The sequence below is a fragment of the Heptranchias perlo genome, unplaced genomic scaffold (assembly GCF_035084215.1).
Source record: "Heptranchias perlo isolate sHepPer1 unplaced genomic scaffold, sHepPer1.hap1 HAP1_SCAFFOLD_50, whole genome shotgun sequence".
NCBI classification, from domain to species: Eukaryota; Metazoa; Chordata; class Chondrichthyes; order Hexanchiformes; family Hexanchidae; genus Heptranchias; species Heptranchias perlo.
The window spans coordinates 5,288,580-5,304,991 of NW_027139516.1; the positions used below are offsets into that span (position 1 = coordinate 5,288,580).

The following is a 16,412-nucleotide window of genomic DNA, read 5'->3' on the forward strand; positions in this document are numbered from 1 at the left end:
AACGTTATGTTGGAATTTGGTCTCCAAATACATCCCGATCGATTTTCTTCTCTTGCCAAAAAGGGAGACAGTGGCTGCTCCCTTATTCTTTGTAAGCTGTATCTTTTACTTCATTAAACAGATAACTTTGAGTGATAGAAAACTGATCGACAGTGACGCTCACTTCAAGTTTTATTCCCTTTTAATCTGGAAAGATATATTGGCTTTGGAAAGGAGTTCGTAGCGTAGGATCGACAAACCTTTTCCGCCAGTGGTGGACAAGGGAACCGAACCAATCATCGACCAAGTTCTCCTGAATTCTCCAGTGCAATGGGAAACCGACCAACAAAAGCCCTTTCATTGCCCGTGGAGGTTCAGACAAATTTCTGATGACGAAGCGCTCAATCTATTTCTCTTGTCTGTTTCGCGATACTGTCTGCATCTCTGCCCTGTGTTCATCTCACGATGTGTCCACCTGCAGGTTGGTTTTTGAACGAAGACGTGTGTTTGTCTTCTGTTCGTTGCATGAAATAAATGAGGGCATCAGGTGCTTCACTCCCTGACATTGGGGAGCCAGTGGCAGACTTCAGAGTTGGGTTCTGTTAATTGTGAAGACGCAAAGAAAACATGAATTGCAGAATTATACAAACCAGCCTTAAGGGAAAAAACTGTGACCCTGACGTGATTTGAACACGCAACCTTCTGATCTGGAGTCAGACGCGCTACCGTTGCGCCACGAGGCCTGGATGCAACACTGCGTGTTTGTTTCTATCAATGTTTGTCAAGCACCGCTTTAGAGATCCGAGATTGGTGGAATGGGTTGGCTTTCAAATCCCCGCCCACCCCCACCGGATGTCAGGCAGCATCAGAAGTCTCCTTCACCTGTCAGCGGCAGCATGGCGCTCGCTTCCATCGCCTGCTGTCAGCGGACTGCAGCAAATCCAATTACATTCATCCTGCACCCAGAATTGTCACATCACAGGAAAAGGATGTGGGAAACTGCTCAAGATACATAACAGGAGGGGAAACTTCTGAAAAACACTGAGACTTTCGGTGTTTCGACTTCGATTCGAACTGCAAAAAAGAACGTGTGAAAATATAAACTATGGGTGTGATGTTTATATATGTTGGAAACTGCTCAAAATACATAACAGGAGGGGAAACTTCTGAAAAACACGTGGACTTCCGAATGTTTGTACTTTGGTTAGAACTACAAAAAAGAACGTGTGAAAATATAAACTATGGGTGTGATGTTTATATGTAAATTGAATGTTTCTTGGCGGATTTTTCCCGTTACTCTCGCAGCTATGGGTTGTTAATCCATCAACAATAACTTCCGCTTGATTTTAGCCCGAGTGGTTACAAAATAGCAAGTTTAATAGGTTGACTTACAACAGAGTTGCACGACAGCAGTCTTCAACATTACATTCAACAGTATTATTATTTTAATATTACTGTCTACAGGTTACATTAATGACAAGCAATCAACACAACCTGACCTGTCTTCGAATCCAGGTATATCGGACCTGACGTTTGCGGACTGCCTGTGGCAATGGACTTCTGACTGTCCCCTATTGAGAGCTCTAACATTTGAGAAGGGAGCATGCCCTATCTTTAGACGATTCGGCTGCATTGTTCTGTACGTAAGCACCACTGATCTTAACTCATGGTCGTAAACCATCCCACTTTGCTGACTCTCAGAAACCACCAAGGATTGTTTCGTGTCTTCGTGTTTATTTAGCCTTTCTCCGTCATCAGGTTTTGGATGCTTATACCAGGTTACCACAACCTGGAGTTCAGGTGTCCAGGACACTCAAGATTCTCTGGACATCAACATTTCATAATTTCTCACCATTTAAGAAATATTCTGTTTTTCTTTTCTTCCGACCAAAGTGAATAACCTCACATTTCCCCACATTATACTCCATCTGCCACCTTCTTGCCCACACACTTAAACTGTCCATATCCCTTTGCAGAATCTTTGTGTCCTCCTCACAGCTTACTTTCCCACCTAACATTGTATCATCAGCAAACTTGGATACATTACACTCGATCCCTTCATCAAGTGATTAAAAGTCGTCCATAGGCATATAAATAGTAAACGGGTAGTAAGAGGAGGGGTAAGACCGAATAGGGACCAAAAAGGAGATCGACGCATGAAGGCATAGAGCATGGCCGAGGTACGAAATGAGTATTTTGCATCTGTCTTCACCGAGGAAGAAAATGCTGCCGAAATCACAGTAAATGGGGAGGTAGTTGAGATACTGAATGGGGTGAAAATTGCTAAAGAGGAGATACTAGAAAGGCTGGCTGTACTTCAAGTTACCTGGTCCGAATGGGATGCATCCTAGGTTGCTGAGGGAAGTAAGGGTGTAAATTGCAGAGGTCCCGACCATAATCTTTCAATCCTCCTTAGATACAGGGTTTGGTGCCAGAGAACTGGAGAATTGCAGATGTTACACCCTTGATCAAAAAAGGGTGTAAGGATAAACCCAGCAATTACAGGCCAGTCAGTTTAACCACGGTGGTGGGAAGCTTTTAGAAACGATAATCTGGGACAAAATTAATAGTCACTTGGACAAGTGTGGATTGATAATAGAACGCCACTGTGGATTTGTTAAAGGCAAATCGTGATTGAGTTTTGTGATGAGTTAACCAAGAGGGCTGATGAGGGCAATGTGGTTGATTTTGTGTTTGTGGCCTTTCAAAAGGCGTTTGATAAAGTGCCACAAAATAGACTTGTCAAAAGGGGCGATAGTGGCTGCTTCCTTATTTTTTAAAAGCGCTTTCTTTTATTTCACTCAACAGATAACTTTGAGTGAGCGAAAACTGATCCACAGTGACGCTGATTTCAAGTTTATACCTTTTAATCTGAAAGGATATATTGCCCTTGGAAGGAGTGCTGCACAGATTCACCAGATTGTTACCAGGGTGCAATGCGTTAAATTATGACAAGATGTTATATAAACTAGGCTTAAAATCACACAAGTCAAACTGCAAGAACTTTTCATTTTTGATACATACTTTAATGACCTGGGCTTGGGTATACAGGGTATAATTTCAAAGTTTGCAGATGACACGAAACTCGAGAATGTCGTAAACGATGTGGTGGATAGTATCAGACTTCAGGAGGACATAGACAGCCTTTTGAAATGGGCTTTATTAATAGAGGCATAGAGTACAAAAGCAACAAAGTTATGCAAAACGTTTATAAAACACTGGTTAGGCTACAGCTGGAGTATTGTGTTCAATTCTGGGCACCACACTGTACGAAAGATGTCAAGGCCTTGGAGAGGGTGCAGAGGAGATTTACTAGAATGGTAACAGGGAGGAGGGACTTCAGTTATGTGGCGAGATTGGAGAAGCTGGGATTATCCCCTTAGAGCAGAGAAGGTTAAGGGGAGATTTGATAGAGGTGTTCAAAATTATGAAAGGTTTTGATAGAGCAAATAAGGAGAAACTGTTTCAAGTCTCTGAGATGATTCTCTTAATTACCATTAATACACACACAACTTTCTGTTTCGCACTCAACGAAATGCTAACAAGTTTGATGAATGACTGTCGAAACTACGCTAACTTTTCTGACTTTCTTCCCTTCTCATTTTACTCACTTTATTTTAGGAGACTGCTTCGAAGTTTTCAGTGGTTATGAGACCAGGAATCTGATGCAGCCGTTGTTGAATTTGAAAGGATTGCAGCCCAATTTACACGAGACAAAGCTCGCGGCTGGAAGTTTGTGAGGAGCAAGTTCCAGCAAATTGTTTCTGACCCGGGATTAAACCGGGAGTTTTTCGTGTGAGGCCAACATGATAACCATTACACCACGAAAACATCTATTTAGTTCAGCCCAGGTCAGATGGAAGAGTTAAGGGAGAAAGTGAACTGCTGACTCCCACTTCTGGGGGATATCCCAAAGCGCTTCAAAGAGGTGTAATCAAAAACATAGAATCATAGAATCACAGGAGGCCATTCGGCCCATCGTGTCTGTGCCAGCTCTTTAAACTAAATGGTGCAATTTTAAAGGGGGTGCAGGAACAGAGAGACCTGGGGGTATACGTACACAAATCTTTGAAGGTGGCAGGACAAGTTGAATAGATTGTAAAAAAAAAGTATTCAGAATCGGTGACTTTATTAATAGAGGCCTAGAGTACAAAAGCAAGGAACTTATGCTAAACCTTTATAAAGCACTGTTTAGGCCCCAGCTGGCTACCACACAATTCTGCCCACCACACTTTAGGAAGGATGTCAAGGCCTTGGAGAGGGTGCAGAGGTGTTTTACTAGAATGGTGCCAGGGATGAGGGACTTCAGTGAGGTGGAGAGACTGCAGAAGCTGGGGTTGTTCTCCTTTGAGCAGAGAAGGTTAAGGGGAGATTTAACAGAGGTGTTCAAAATCATGAAAGGTTTTGATAGAATAAATCAGGAGAAACTATTTCCAGTGCCAGAAAGGATGGTAACCAGAGGACATAGATTTAAGGTAATTGGCAACAGAGGTGAGATGAGGAGAATGTTTTTACGCAGCGAGTTGTCATGATCTGGAATGCACTGCCTGAAAGGGTGGTGGAAACAGATTCAATAATAACATTCAAAGAGGAACTGGGTAAAAACTTGATGGGGAAAATTTTGCAGGGCTATGGAGAAAGGGAAGGGGAGTGGGTCTAATTGGATAGCTCATTCAAAGAGTTGGCACATGCACGATGTGCCGAATGGCCTCCTTCTATGATGTTTCCATGCTGAGATTCTATGTTATGGAGGATTTTCTGATGCAGTGGATATTCGGGGCAGAGGACCAAGTGGGGATTGAGCTCGACGGCAAGTGTATACAGTTCGTTCAAAGGACTGAAGCCGATGGTTTCATTCTTTCCGTCGTTTAGCAGCAGGAAATTACTCGGCCATGCAGGCGACTTTTTTTGTCTTCATTCATGGGATGTGGGTGTCAATGGCAAGATCAGCATTTATTGCCCATCCCTAATTGCTCTTGAGAAGGTGCTGGTGAGTCGCCTTCGTGAACTGCGCCTTTCATTGACTGTGTCATTGACATTTTCTGGATGGAGAGAAACTATTTCCGCTGGTTGGGGATTCTCGGACGAGGGGCCAGACCTTTCAGGAGTGAGATTAGAAAACACTTCTATACACAAAGGGTATGTTCCCATGTTCCTATGTTCCTATGATATTATTAATATAGAATTCCGACAGGCATTTGATAAGATTCCACACAAGAGACTGTTCGCAAAAATGAAAGCGCATGAAACTTGAGTCAAATTATTGACATGGGGAGAGAATTGGTTCGCAGATAGGAGACAGAGAGTAGGGATAATGGGTACATACTCCAATTGGCAGGATGCGACTTGTGGTGTCCCCCAGGGATCTGTAACTGGGGTCTCAGCTTGTCATTATATTTATCAATGACTGAGATGAAGGAACAGAGAGTCGTATATCCAAGTTTGCTGATGACACTAAGTTAGGTGGTACAGTAAGTAGTGTGGAATGCGAGTTGAAAGTTACAAAGGGACATTGATAGATTAAGTGAGTGGGCAAAACTATGGCAGATGGAGTTCAATGTGGGGTAATCCACTTTGGACCTATGGTCAGGGTATTTTCCAAATGGTAAGAAGCTCGGAACTGTGGAGAAGCAGAGAGAATTAACGGTTCATTTACATAAATCAGTAAAAGCTAACGGACGGGTCCAAAAATAATTTAAATGACTAACGGAGTGTTAACCTTTGTCTCAGGGGGCTGGAATATAAAGAAGTGGAATGTATGTTGCAGTTATATAAAGCTCTGGTTAGCCTGCGTCTGGAGTAACTGCGTTCAGTTTTGGACACTGCACCTCAGGAAGGATAGATTGACCTTTGAGGGGGTGCAGAGCAGATTGACCAGAATGTTATCGGGGCTAAAAAGGTTAAATTATGACGACAGGCTGCGTATACCCTCGAGTATAGAAGATTGAGGGGCGGTCTGAGCGAGATGTTTAACATGTTTAAATGATTCGATAGAATCGAGAGAGAGAGAGAATCAATTTCCTCTGGGGAATCAAGAACGAGGGGGACATAAGCTTAAAATTAGAACCATGCAACTCAGGTTCGAAATCAGGAAGCACTTTTTTACACAAAGGGCAATAGAAATCTGGAGCTCTGTCCCCCAAAAGGCTGTGGATGCTGGGGGGCAATTGAAGCTTTCAAGACTGAGATCGAGAGAGTTTTGTTGGGTGAGGGTATCGAGGGATCGGGAGCAAAGGAGGGTAAATAGATTTGAGGTGCAGATCATCAATGATCTAATTGAAGGGCGGAACAGGTTCAAGGGGCTCAATGGCCTCCTCCTGTTCCCAATGGAAATGTTGAGAATATGCTTTGTTGAGGCTGTGACGTCCGGGTCAACCCCTGTCCAAACAAGGCAGGTCACATTTGGGAGTTTAATAACTTTGAAATGAACATTTTTCTTTTGTGACTTGTGCAACTTCGATCAATTGAATAGTTATGAAAGAGAATCAATGCAGTCATTCGAACTTCTGGCTATTAATCAGAACAGAGGTTTCTGCAGTGTAGCGGTTATCACCTTGTCCTGATATGCAGAAAGTCCCCGTTTCGATCATGGGCGGGAGCATTATGTTGGGGCAGGTTTTTTTTTCCTCTGTGAAAACTATGGAGAAAACAGACACTTGGGGAAATGCAACATGGGGAAATGTAACATAGGAACAGGAGGATGTCATTCAGCCCCTCGAGCCCACTCCGCCATTTGATAAGATCATGGCTGATCTGTGATCCAACTGCATATACCTGCCTTTGGCCCATATCCCTTAATACCTTCGGCTGGCAAAAAGCTATCTATCTCAGATTTAATTTTTGGACTGTGCCCCCTCGTCCTAGAATTCGCAACCAGCGGAAATAGTTTCTGCAAATCCAGAAAATGTCAATAACACAGTCAATGAAAGCTGCAGTTCACGAAGGAGGCTCCCCAGCACCTTCTCAAGAGCTATTTGGGATGGGCAATAAATGCTGACCTTGCCATTGACACCCACATCCCATGAATGAAGACAAAAAAGTCGCCTGCATGGCCGAGTAATTTCCTGCTGCTAAACGACGGGAAGAATAAAACCATCGGCTTCAGTCCTCTTTGTCTTATTTGTCATTGCACACAAATACATAACACAGATACACAGAGATATAATGATAACCACCACACAGTTACACCCAAATGTATTTATAAATGTCACAGATGCAATCATACATATTTATGACAAGATATATCATATTTTAAAAATAATCAAAATAAATTTTTCAATGGCGCACAGAACATAAACACTCACTTTATAAAGAAGCATGACATCCATTTATACAAATCCATAGTTTACATTTTAACACCGTCTTCTGAGCAGTCTTGAACAAATTCCACACACCGAAAGTCTCCGCGTTTTTTCAGATGCTGCCCGTCCTCTTCTGCATTTTGAGCAGTTCCTTTCCTGTGATGTGATGATTCTGGGTGCCGGGTGTGTGCCATTGGGTTTGCTGCAGACAAGCTGCCGCGGACAGGTGAAAGCTGCTTCTGAGGCTGCCTGACACCCGGTGGGAGTTGGCGGGGATTTGGGAATCTGAAATAAATGAAACAGTAAATGAGAAACGTTCATAAAGGTAAAACCCAACTCTCTACTATCTCACTTCGTGGCGCAATGGTAGCGCGTACTGACTCCAGATGAGATAGCTCAGTGTTTAAATCACGTCTGGGTCGCACTTGTTCTTCGCGCTGGTAAGAGACTGAATAATACATATTGAGATCCCTTTTTCACAATAAACAGAACCCTGCTCTGAATTCTGCCTCACTAGTTCCCCAGTGTCAGGGAGAGAAGCTTCTGATTCCCTCATTTATTTATTGCAAGAAACATACACAAACGCACTTATTAATTCAAAATCAGCCTGCAGCTCCACACGCACAGAGATAAACACAGCCAGAGAGACAGGCAAACACCGGGAAATAGAAAAAACGGTTTCTCAGAGAATTGCCTGTCCCTCCACGGTCGAATGTAAGGGCTTTTGTTGTTCGCTTTCGTTCCACACCTTGGAATTCAGGAGAATCTGGTACATGGTTTGTAGGACAAGGCACGGGCGCGATGGCCCGAATGGTCTGCTTCTGAGCTGTCTCCTTCTCCGATTCGAAACTCAGCCCCTCGGGGGGAGCCACCAGATGCCTCACTGCAATAACAGATCAAATGGAGAGATTTTAGTGGGCCCGGCTAGCTCAGTCGGTGGAGCATAAGACTCTTAATCTTGTGGTCGTCGGTTCGAGCTCCACGTTGGGCAAATTCTGTTTTAAACTTTGACGCTGCTTTTGCAAGTGAACCCTCTGCTTGCTTGACTGTCAGTGCAAGAGACGATTCTGTCAGTGCCGCCTCGTGCGCAATGATCAAAACTATAAAAGGAGCAGAAGGTTATTCGGGGTTCAGAGACACAAACCTCTCTGATGAGCCTGAGATTTAGTCAGAGGTTGCTGCCTCCCCTACATCTCTTGCCCTCTGACGAGGGACTTGCTCCGGTTTCAATTTACAAACTGGGTGAATTGTTGATCGGGTGTAGGAGAGCTGGTTTGTGATCTGAGCAGGAAACTCAGCGGCCCCGGGTGAGATAGAGAAAAAAAATTAGTCCAGGCCCGGCCCCAATCTGCGGATGTGGAAGAAAACACGGGAGGAGGGTATGGTGTGAGGTCCCTGTCAAACCAACTGCCCGAACAAAGCTGGCCACAGTCACAGAATCAGAATGGCTATTTCCTGACGGGGGTGGGCGTGGCCGGTTCAAGTGGAAAAGGATCCGGACGAGAATGATCTGATTCATAATGTTAGGGGAGGGAAATTAGGGAGCTCCTTCGGAACGTTCATTACTTGAAAATGAAGACTTTCTCCGGTGTAACTCGTGTGGTTTTTGATGAATGAAATGTTTGTAAAAAGGCATCCTTGGAGAAGGATTGAGAGCTTTTAGGACTAGAGGGGAAATGAGGAGATTTTTTTCATACAGAGGGTTGTTCCGATCTGGTGGCCACTCCCTGAAAGGGTGGTGGAAGCAGCTTTCATAGGAACTTTCAAAAGGCAATTGGACAGGTACTTGAAGAGGACTGATTTGCAAGGTTACGGGGAAAAGGCTGGGTTTTTTGGACTAAATTGGACAGCTCTTTCAAAGAGTAGGCAGGGCAACACGGCCGAATGGCCTCCTTCTGTGCTGTAATATTCTATGATGCAATTCCATGATTTAAGTGTGGGACAGGAGAGATGTTGTTTAAAGAGAGGTAAAACTGTCCCAATCAGAGCAGACAGAGGTGACTGGTCGGTTCCCCTCTGCCCAGTATAAGTCACCAGCGGTTTTTTGTGTTGTAGTGGTTACCAGTTCGTTTGACACGCGAACGGCCCTGCTTTCGATCCTGGGCGGACAATTTATGTTGCAATTGCTGTTTACATTCTATATTAATGACATGGATGAGGGGACCGAGTGTAATGTATCCAAGTTTGCTGATGATACAAAGGTAGGTGGGAAAGTAAGCCGTGAGGAGGACGCAAAGGGAGGTGGACAGGTTAATTGATTGGGTAAGAAGGTGGCAGTTGGAGTATAAGGTGGGAAAATGTGAAATTGTCCACTTTGGTAGGAAGAATAGAAAAGCAGAATAGTTTTTATGAGGTGAGAGTCCAATAAATGTTGATATTCAGAGGGAGTTGGGTGTACTTGTAAACAAATCACAGAAAGTTAACATGCAGGTACAGTAAGCTATTAGGAAGAAAAATGGTATGTTGGCCTTTTTGAAAGGAGGTTGGAGTATAAGAGTAAGGAAGTCTTGCTGCAATTAAATAGGGCTTTGGTGAGAACACACCTGGAGTCCTTTGATGTAGTCCACTTGGATTTTAGCAAGGCTTTTGACAAGGTCCCAATTGGCAGACTGGTCAAAAAAGATGTGATTGCACTAGAGAGGGTACAGAGGAGATTTACGTGGAGGTTGCCAGGGCTGGAGATTTTTGGCTGTGAGGAAAGATTGGAGAGGATGGGGTTGTTTTCTTTGGAACAGAGGAATCTGAGGAGTGATTTAATTGAGGTGTACAAAATTATGAAGGGCCTAGATAGAGTGGATGGGAAGGACCTATTTACCATAGCAGGGAGGTCAATAACCAGGGGGCATAGATTTAAAGTGATTGGTAGAAGGATTAGAGGGGAGCTGAGGAGAATTTTTTCACCCAGAGGGTGTTTGGGGTCTGGAACTCACTGCCTGAAAGGGTGGTATAGGCAGAATCCCTCGTTACATTTTTTTTTAAAATACTTGGATTTGCACCTGAAGTGGTGTAACCTGCAAGCCGACGGACCGATTGCTGGAAAGTGGGATGAGGCTGGGTGGCTCATTTTCGGCCGGCCCGGACGCGATGGGCCGAATGGCCTCCTTCTGTGCCGTCAATTTGCGATGATTCTGCAAAAGTGGCTCGTGTTTTTTGCAAGAGCAAATTCCCTAACCGGGAATCGAACCCGGGCCGTGGCGGTGAGAGCGCCGAATCCGAACCACTGGACCACCAGGGAAAACGTTGAAAATTGCGATTAGGTACAAATAATATTTATGGTTTAGTGACTCTGTTAGTTGCAAATGTATTTACATGAATCTGTATTATTTATTTATTTATTGGGGTGTATATACTGTAAATCTACTTCTGGCGCTGATAAGAGTCCATATAATTCCGCAATTAATGTTTCATTTGCGTTTTGACAATAACAGGTCTGTCTCACTGGTTCCCCAGTGTCAGGGAGGGAAGTGTCTGATGCCCTCTTTTATTTGATGTTACAAACAGAAGACAAACAATCGTATTCGTTCAAAATCAACCTGAAGGTGGACACACACACAGAGATAAACACAGCCAATGATATGGTCGTTATGTTGGGATTGCTGCACATGCATACCCAGGGGCGAGTTTACTGCAATGATAGACAAGAGCGGCTGAGCTTTTCCGGCCCGGTTAGCTCAGTCGTTAGAGTGTGAAACGGCAAATTTCAGGGGCGTGGGCTCAAGCCTCATGTTGGCGTATTCTGATTTAAACTTTTTATGTTGCTTTCAGGGGTGAACCCAAGCTCTGACTCCACCCGACCTCCCGTGCAGTGTCACCGCGCACATTGTTGCCGCGCCCGGGCTGATTTCTCTCTCTCACCCGGGACCGCTGAGTCTGATGTACCGTGATCACCAACTCACCCAGTTTGTGAATTTAAACCGGAACAGGTGTCTCGCAAAGGGCAAGAGAAGTAGGGAAGGCTGCAACCTCTGACAAAATCTCATTCCCATTAAAGGTTTGTGAAATTGAATCCTAAACACTTTCTGCAACTTTTATAAGTTTTGACATTCACTGCACAGGACGCGGCAACTTGAGACTCGTCTCTGACACTCACAGTGATGCGTTGGGCTGTTTTCACTCGTAAAACAGCTTTTGTGATATTGTGATATTGTCTTTGACTCCCTCACCAGCGGAAAGGGTTTGCCTATCTCCCTTTCAAAATCCTAAAAAGCCTTCGATATTCCAGGGAATACAAGCATGTAACCGCTACTCATAATTTAACCCTTCGAGCCCTGCTAACATTCTGGTAATTCTGGGCTGCGCTCCTTCCAAGGCCAATATACCCTTTTGGAGTAAAAGGGAATAAAATTTTAAATGAGCGTCACTGAGGATCAGTTTTCTATCACTCAAAGTTATCTGCTTAATGAAGTAAAAGATGCAGCTTACAAAGAATAAGGGAGCAGCCACTGTCTCCCTTTTTGGCAGGAGAAGAAAATCAACCTGGATGTTTATGGAGACCAAGTTCCAACATAATGTTTCCGCCCGGGATCGAACCGGGGAACTTTCGCGTGCAAAGCAAATCTGATAACCACAACACTACAAAAACCGATGGCATTTTGCTCAACAAAATGGGCAACTGAATGGTGTCCTCTCTCTGCTCGTACTTGGAATGTGTTCTTTCAAGTACAGCAAGAGATTCAGACAGTGGCTGCTCCACCTTTTCTTTAAAAACTCTCAGGGTAGTGGGTTTGAGCCCCACGTTGGGCGAGTACCGTTTTAAACTTTTGTGCTGCTTCCACCGGTGAGCCCCAGCTCTGACACTTCCCCCACCTCCTCCGTCTCACCGCGCACGATGGGGCCGCGCGCGGGATGAATATCTCCAATTAGGTTTCCGCCCCAGTCGCAGCATGAAATGGTCCTTATCAATGTCACAAATGATACTCCATGTGACTACCACCATGACAAACTATCCCTCCTCATCCTTCTCAAATACAATATCTCACCGTGCTGTTATGCTGTTAGACGAGTTTCCCCTCTCTGCTCTTATTTGCAATGTGTTGCTTTTCCGAATGATAATACTTAGTATCATCGTATTATGTTAGTCCACAAGAGGAGATCATTCGGCCCATCGTGCCTGTGCTGGGTCAAACACACGTATTCGTTCAAAATTCGTTCAGAGATGGATTGAGTGCCTTGTTATCAGAAAATTGCCTGTACCCCCACAGTCTGCAGCTTTCCTCCTCGCTGTCAACCACATGGCCTATTTTTGTGTCACCCGCAAATTTCTTAATCATGTCCCCTAAGTTTCGGTCCAAATCGTTAATGTGGAGCACAAAAAGCAAAAGACCAAGTACCGAGCCCTGCGGCACCCTACTGGAAATAGCCTTCCAGCCACAAAAACACCCGTCGACCATGACACTTTCCTTCCTGCCACCGAGCTAATTTTGGATCCAATAAGCCACATTCCCTTGGATCCCATGGTCCTTTCCTTTTTTGACCAATCTACCATGTGGGAACTTTTCAAAAGCCTTGCTAAAATCCATGGAGACGACATCAATTGCGCTACCCTCATCGATCCTTCTTATCACCTCCTCGAAAAATTCAATCAGGTTCGTCAGACACAACTTCCCCTTAACAAATCCATGCTGACTGTTCTTGATTAGTCCGTGCCTTTCGAAGTGACAGTTCATCCTGTCCCTCAGAACTGATTCCAATAATTTGAAATGGAGTCTTTCGCCTGCTTGCTGCAATTAAAGATAAGGCGGTTATGTGTATTCAGGCCGGGCTAGCTCAGTCGGTAGCGCATGAGACTCTTAGTCTCAGGGTCGTGGGTTCGAGCCCCACGTTGGGCGAGTATCATTTTAAAGTTTTATGATGCGTTCACTGGCCAACGATGCAGAATTGATGCAGAATGAAACGTTAAATTTGTAGTCAGGATGGCCGAGCGGTCTGAGGCGCTGCGTTCAGGTCGCAGTCTCTTCTGGAGGCGTGGGTTCGTATCCCACTTCTGACATTGCTTATTTTTTACTAAGACGTGGGAGTATATTATTTGTGGATTGGCCTGCAGCTGATTTTTCGACCAAGTTGATTTGCTCCTCCCACAAAAGCAACTGGCTTTGTGATGGAAATGTGACTTGAGAAGTTTCAAACCGTGAAATGTTTGACATATTAATGACCTGGGCAAAGAAATAGAACAGCAGCGGGAAACATTTAAAACGGTGATCAATAGAGTCCAGGAGAAATATATCCCACTAAAAAGCAAGAACAAACCAGCTAGAAATGACACACCAGGGATGAATAAAGAAACAAGGGCAAAATTGAAACTGAAGAAAAAGGCCCACACTGGACAATAAAGGAGAGAGGGGAATGTGAAAAGACTGGGAAAGAAGTCCAAAGAACTATTAGAAAGGCAAAAAGGAATATCAAAAAAGCAAAGTATTCAAGACACATCAACAGCCAAAGAAAGTTTAGGATAGGAATAGGGCCACGAAGGGATACACACGACAAACTCACAGGCAATGACAGCGAAATGGCAGAAATATTAAATAATCACTTTGCTTCAGTATTTCCCAGGGAGACTAGTATTGTGGGCATGACAGTAGAAGAAGAGATCAAAAAAATATGTAAAGACATTTAAGATGGAAAGGGGGGAGATAATTGATAAACTGATCAAACTTAGAGAGGAAATTTCCTGTTAGGAGCCTAACCAGAGTTTCAAACCGCTCAGCCACGCTAATTTCCGTATTACTGTTTAGGAGCTCAGTTCACAGGGACACGATTAGTGCGCTCCATTTAGAGAGGCTTAGTGACAGGTGGAAATTGACCTATTAATAGAATCATAGAATAGGACAGCGCCATTCGGATGCCATTCGGCCCATCGTGCCTGTGCCAGCTCTCTGAAAGAGCTGTCCAGTTTGTCCCACTCGCCTGCTGTTTCCCCATAGCCCTGAAAATGTTTCCATCCAAGCGTTGATCCAATTCCCTTTTGAAAACTGTGTGTTAAGAAAAAACAATATTGAAAGGGGTGCTGGGGCCTCTGCAGCGTCGATGTAGAGAGTGTGATGATTGAAGTTATCAAGATGGTTGCTTTACACATGGTATGTTGTGCAATCATCCTGAAATATCTTCAATATCCAATACAAATTGAATTGCAAACCTGACGGACAAACACTGGAAAACAAGTCACGAGTGAACGCAAATCATCTCGGACCCGTTTTTAGCCTCACGGCACTTCAAATAAAGTGAAATAACTTTGCATTGAAAAGATTTGGAACTTGCATCTATGCCTTTATCTGTTCCATTTCTTAAAGTTGCTGGTGTCTGATGATGTACACGCCTCTGCCCCCTCTATTAAACAAGAAAGGAGGTGTTGGACGTTGACGGGACCTGTTGGTTATGAGCTCATCCTTTGCATTGAGTGTGTTCGCGTCCTTGAAACGGCGTCAACTTTCGCCCAGCGGTGAACTTCGCAGCAAACAAGTTCATCACCGTCTCACCGCGGGCGCTGACTGACACGTTTATTGTTATTTCTTTCAGACCGAAATAAATAGGAACCGTGATTTCAAATTTGCACTCAGTGATTTGTAGATAGTCGCCTTAAATGTTTGAAAGGCGACCCCTAATTTATGATAGTATTGTCATTTCACCAGCCGTGTTGAAAACAAAACATGTCTCTGCTTTTCGTGTCTTTTTTCGAAAGTCAAAGAATATATTTCCCGTGACCTCTGAAGGATGGACAAGTACATTACAGAAAACTGAAGCAAGTTCACCGAGCTTTAATCGTCTGACCACGTTAAAGGCGCTATATATATATATATATATATATATATATGTTAGTAGTTGCTGTCTGTTTCTGTGGTTGTCTTTTTTCTGTGTGTGTCCATCTGCAGGTCGATTTTGAATCAATACCAGTATTCGTGTCAGTTTGTTGCATGAAATGAATGAGGGTATCAGGCGCTCCGCTCCCTGCCACTGGGTAGGTACTGAGTCAGGATTTCGACCAAACATCTGTTTTTTTTGTGAAAAAGCAATGAAAACCTTCATTCGGGAATTATCCAGTCTCATGTGAGCGGTGAAAGAAATAATGACCCCGATGTGATGTGAACACGCAGCCTTTTGAGTCAGACCTTTGCACCACGCACTCTGAAGACAGGATCCTCGATGTTATTAGAGATATGAATGTTTCTCAAACACCTTTTCTTATATTGGTTGAATAGATCGGGCTTATCAAATCTCCGCCAGATCCCACCGGTAATGAGACAGTATTGTAAGCAGCCTTCACCCCCAATATCACGCTGGCTTTCATCGCCTGCTCTCAGCGGACTGCAACAACAGGGCTGGGAGAAATGGACTTTTTTCACATTCTTCAGCAATGTGAATCGTTCAATATTTAATCATTTTTAATGGGGACAAGGTTTCAAAATGTTTCCGCCCGGTTTCGAACCGGAGATCTTTCGCATGTTAGGCGAACGTGATAACCACTATACTACGGAAACCTGACACCTCCAACCTCGTGATAGGGATATAACCCCTCAGCCAAACTAATTTCCGTATTACTGTCCAGGAGCTCATTTCCCAGGGATACATTTCCTGCGCTGTATTTCGGAAGGCTGCAGAGAAGGACAGGTGGCGATGGTCAGGCAGGGAATCCCAGAGCATCGCGCTCACACAGACATTTCACTGTTTTTTTTCATGTGCCTGATATCCGACCGCAGTGTAAATTATGGCGAATCAGGAATACTCAGATGACATTGTTCACAGAGTGTTTTCTTGCAGCCAAATCGCACATTCGAAAACTTGAAATGAGAGTAAGAGATCGGAGTCATTTAAAGTGCTCCCAGTTACTGCAGATCAGGAATTAAAACCTGGCACCGGCTTCAGTGCTATCAGAATGAGGCAATGAATCCGAAAGTAATTTTCGTCTCTGGGTGGGCTCAAATCACCAACTTTTCGATTAATAGCCGAACGCGATAACTGATTGCGTCACAGAGCCCGTCCGGTGCTTTTTCTTGCAAGATACAATAAAGCAGCGTGTCACCGAGCCAAAGTTACATGTTGCAGCCACAGGAATGCAATTGACCACTATCAGTGATACTTTTCCAGAAATAAAGAATGGGACATTGTTTGTGGAAACATGGAAACGGTCTGGTCTCGCTC

At 44.1% G+C, this 16,412-nt stretch overlaps 6 non-coding genes across 6 annotated transcripts; 3 read left to right on the forward strand and 3 right to left on the reverse strand.

The window, feature by feature from the left end:
• Positions 1 to 650: 650 nt before the first annotated feature.
• trnaw-cca (transfer RNA tryptophan (anticodon CCA)) lies at positions 651 to 722 on the reverse strand. Its single transcript has one exon. It is a non-coding gene; the product is annotated as a tRNA-Trp (tRNA).
• A 7,476-nt stretch (positions 723 to 8,198) lies between these two features.
• Positions 8,199 to 8,271, forward strand: trnak-cuu (transfer RNA lysine (anticodon CUU)). Its single transcript has one exon. It is a non-coding gene; the product is annotated as a tRNA-Lys (tRNA).
• A 2,172-nt stretch (positions 8,272 to 10,443) lies between these two features.
• Positions 10,444 to 10,515, reverse strand: trnae-cuc (transfer RNA glutamic acid (anticodon CUC)). The gene has a single exon. It is a non-coding gene; the product is annotated as a tRNA-Glu (tRNA).
• Positions 10,516 to 13,035: 2,520 nt separating this feature from the next.
• Positions 13,036 to 13,108, forward strand: trnak-cuu (transfer RNA lysine (anticodon CUU)). The gene has a single exon. It is a non-coding gene; the product is annotated as a tRNA-Lys (tRNA).
• A 78-nt stretch (positions 13,109 to 13,186) lies between these two features.
• Positions 13,187 to 13,269, forward strand: trnal-cag (transfer RNA leucine (anticodon CAG)). The gene has a single exon. It is a non-coding gene; the product is annotated as a tRNA-Leu (tRNA).
• A 2,409-nt stretch (positions 13,270 to 15,678) lies between these two features.
• trnav-aac (transfer RNA valine (anticodon AAC)) lies at positions 15,679 to 15,751 on the reverse strand. The gene has a single exon. It is a non-coding gene; the product is annotated as a tRNA-Val (tRNA).
• Between the last annotated feature and the right edge of the window lie 661 nt (positions 15,752 to 16,412).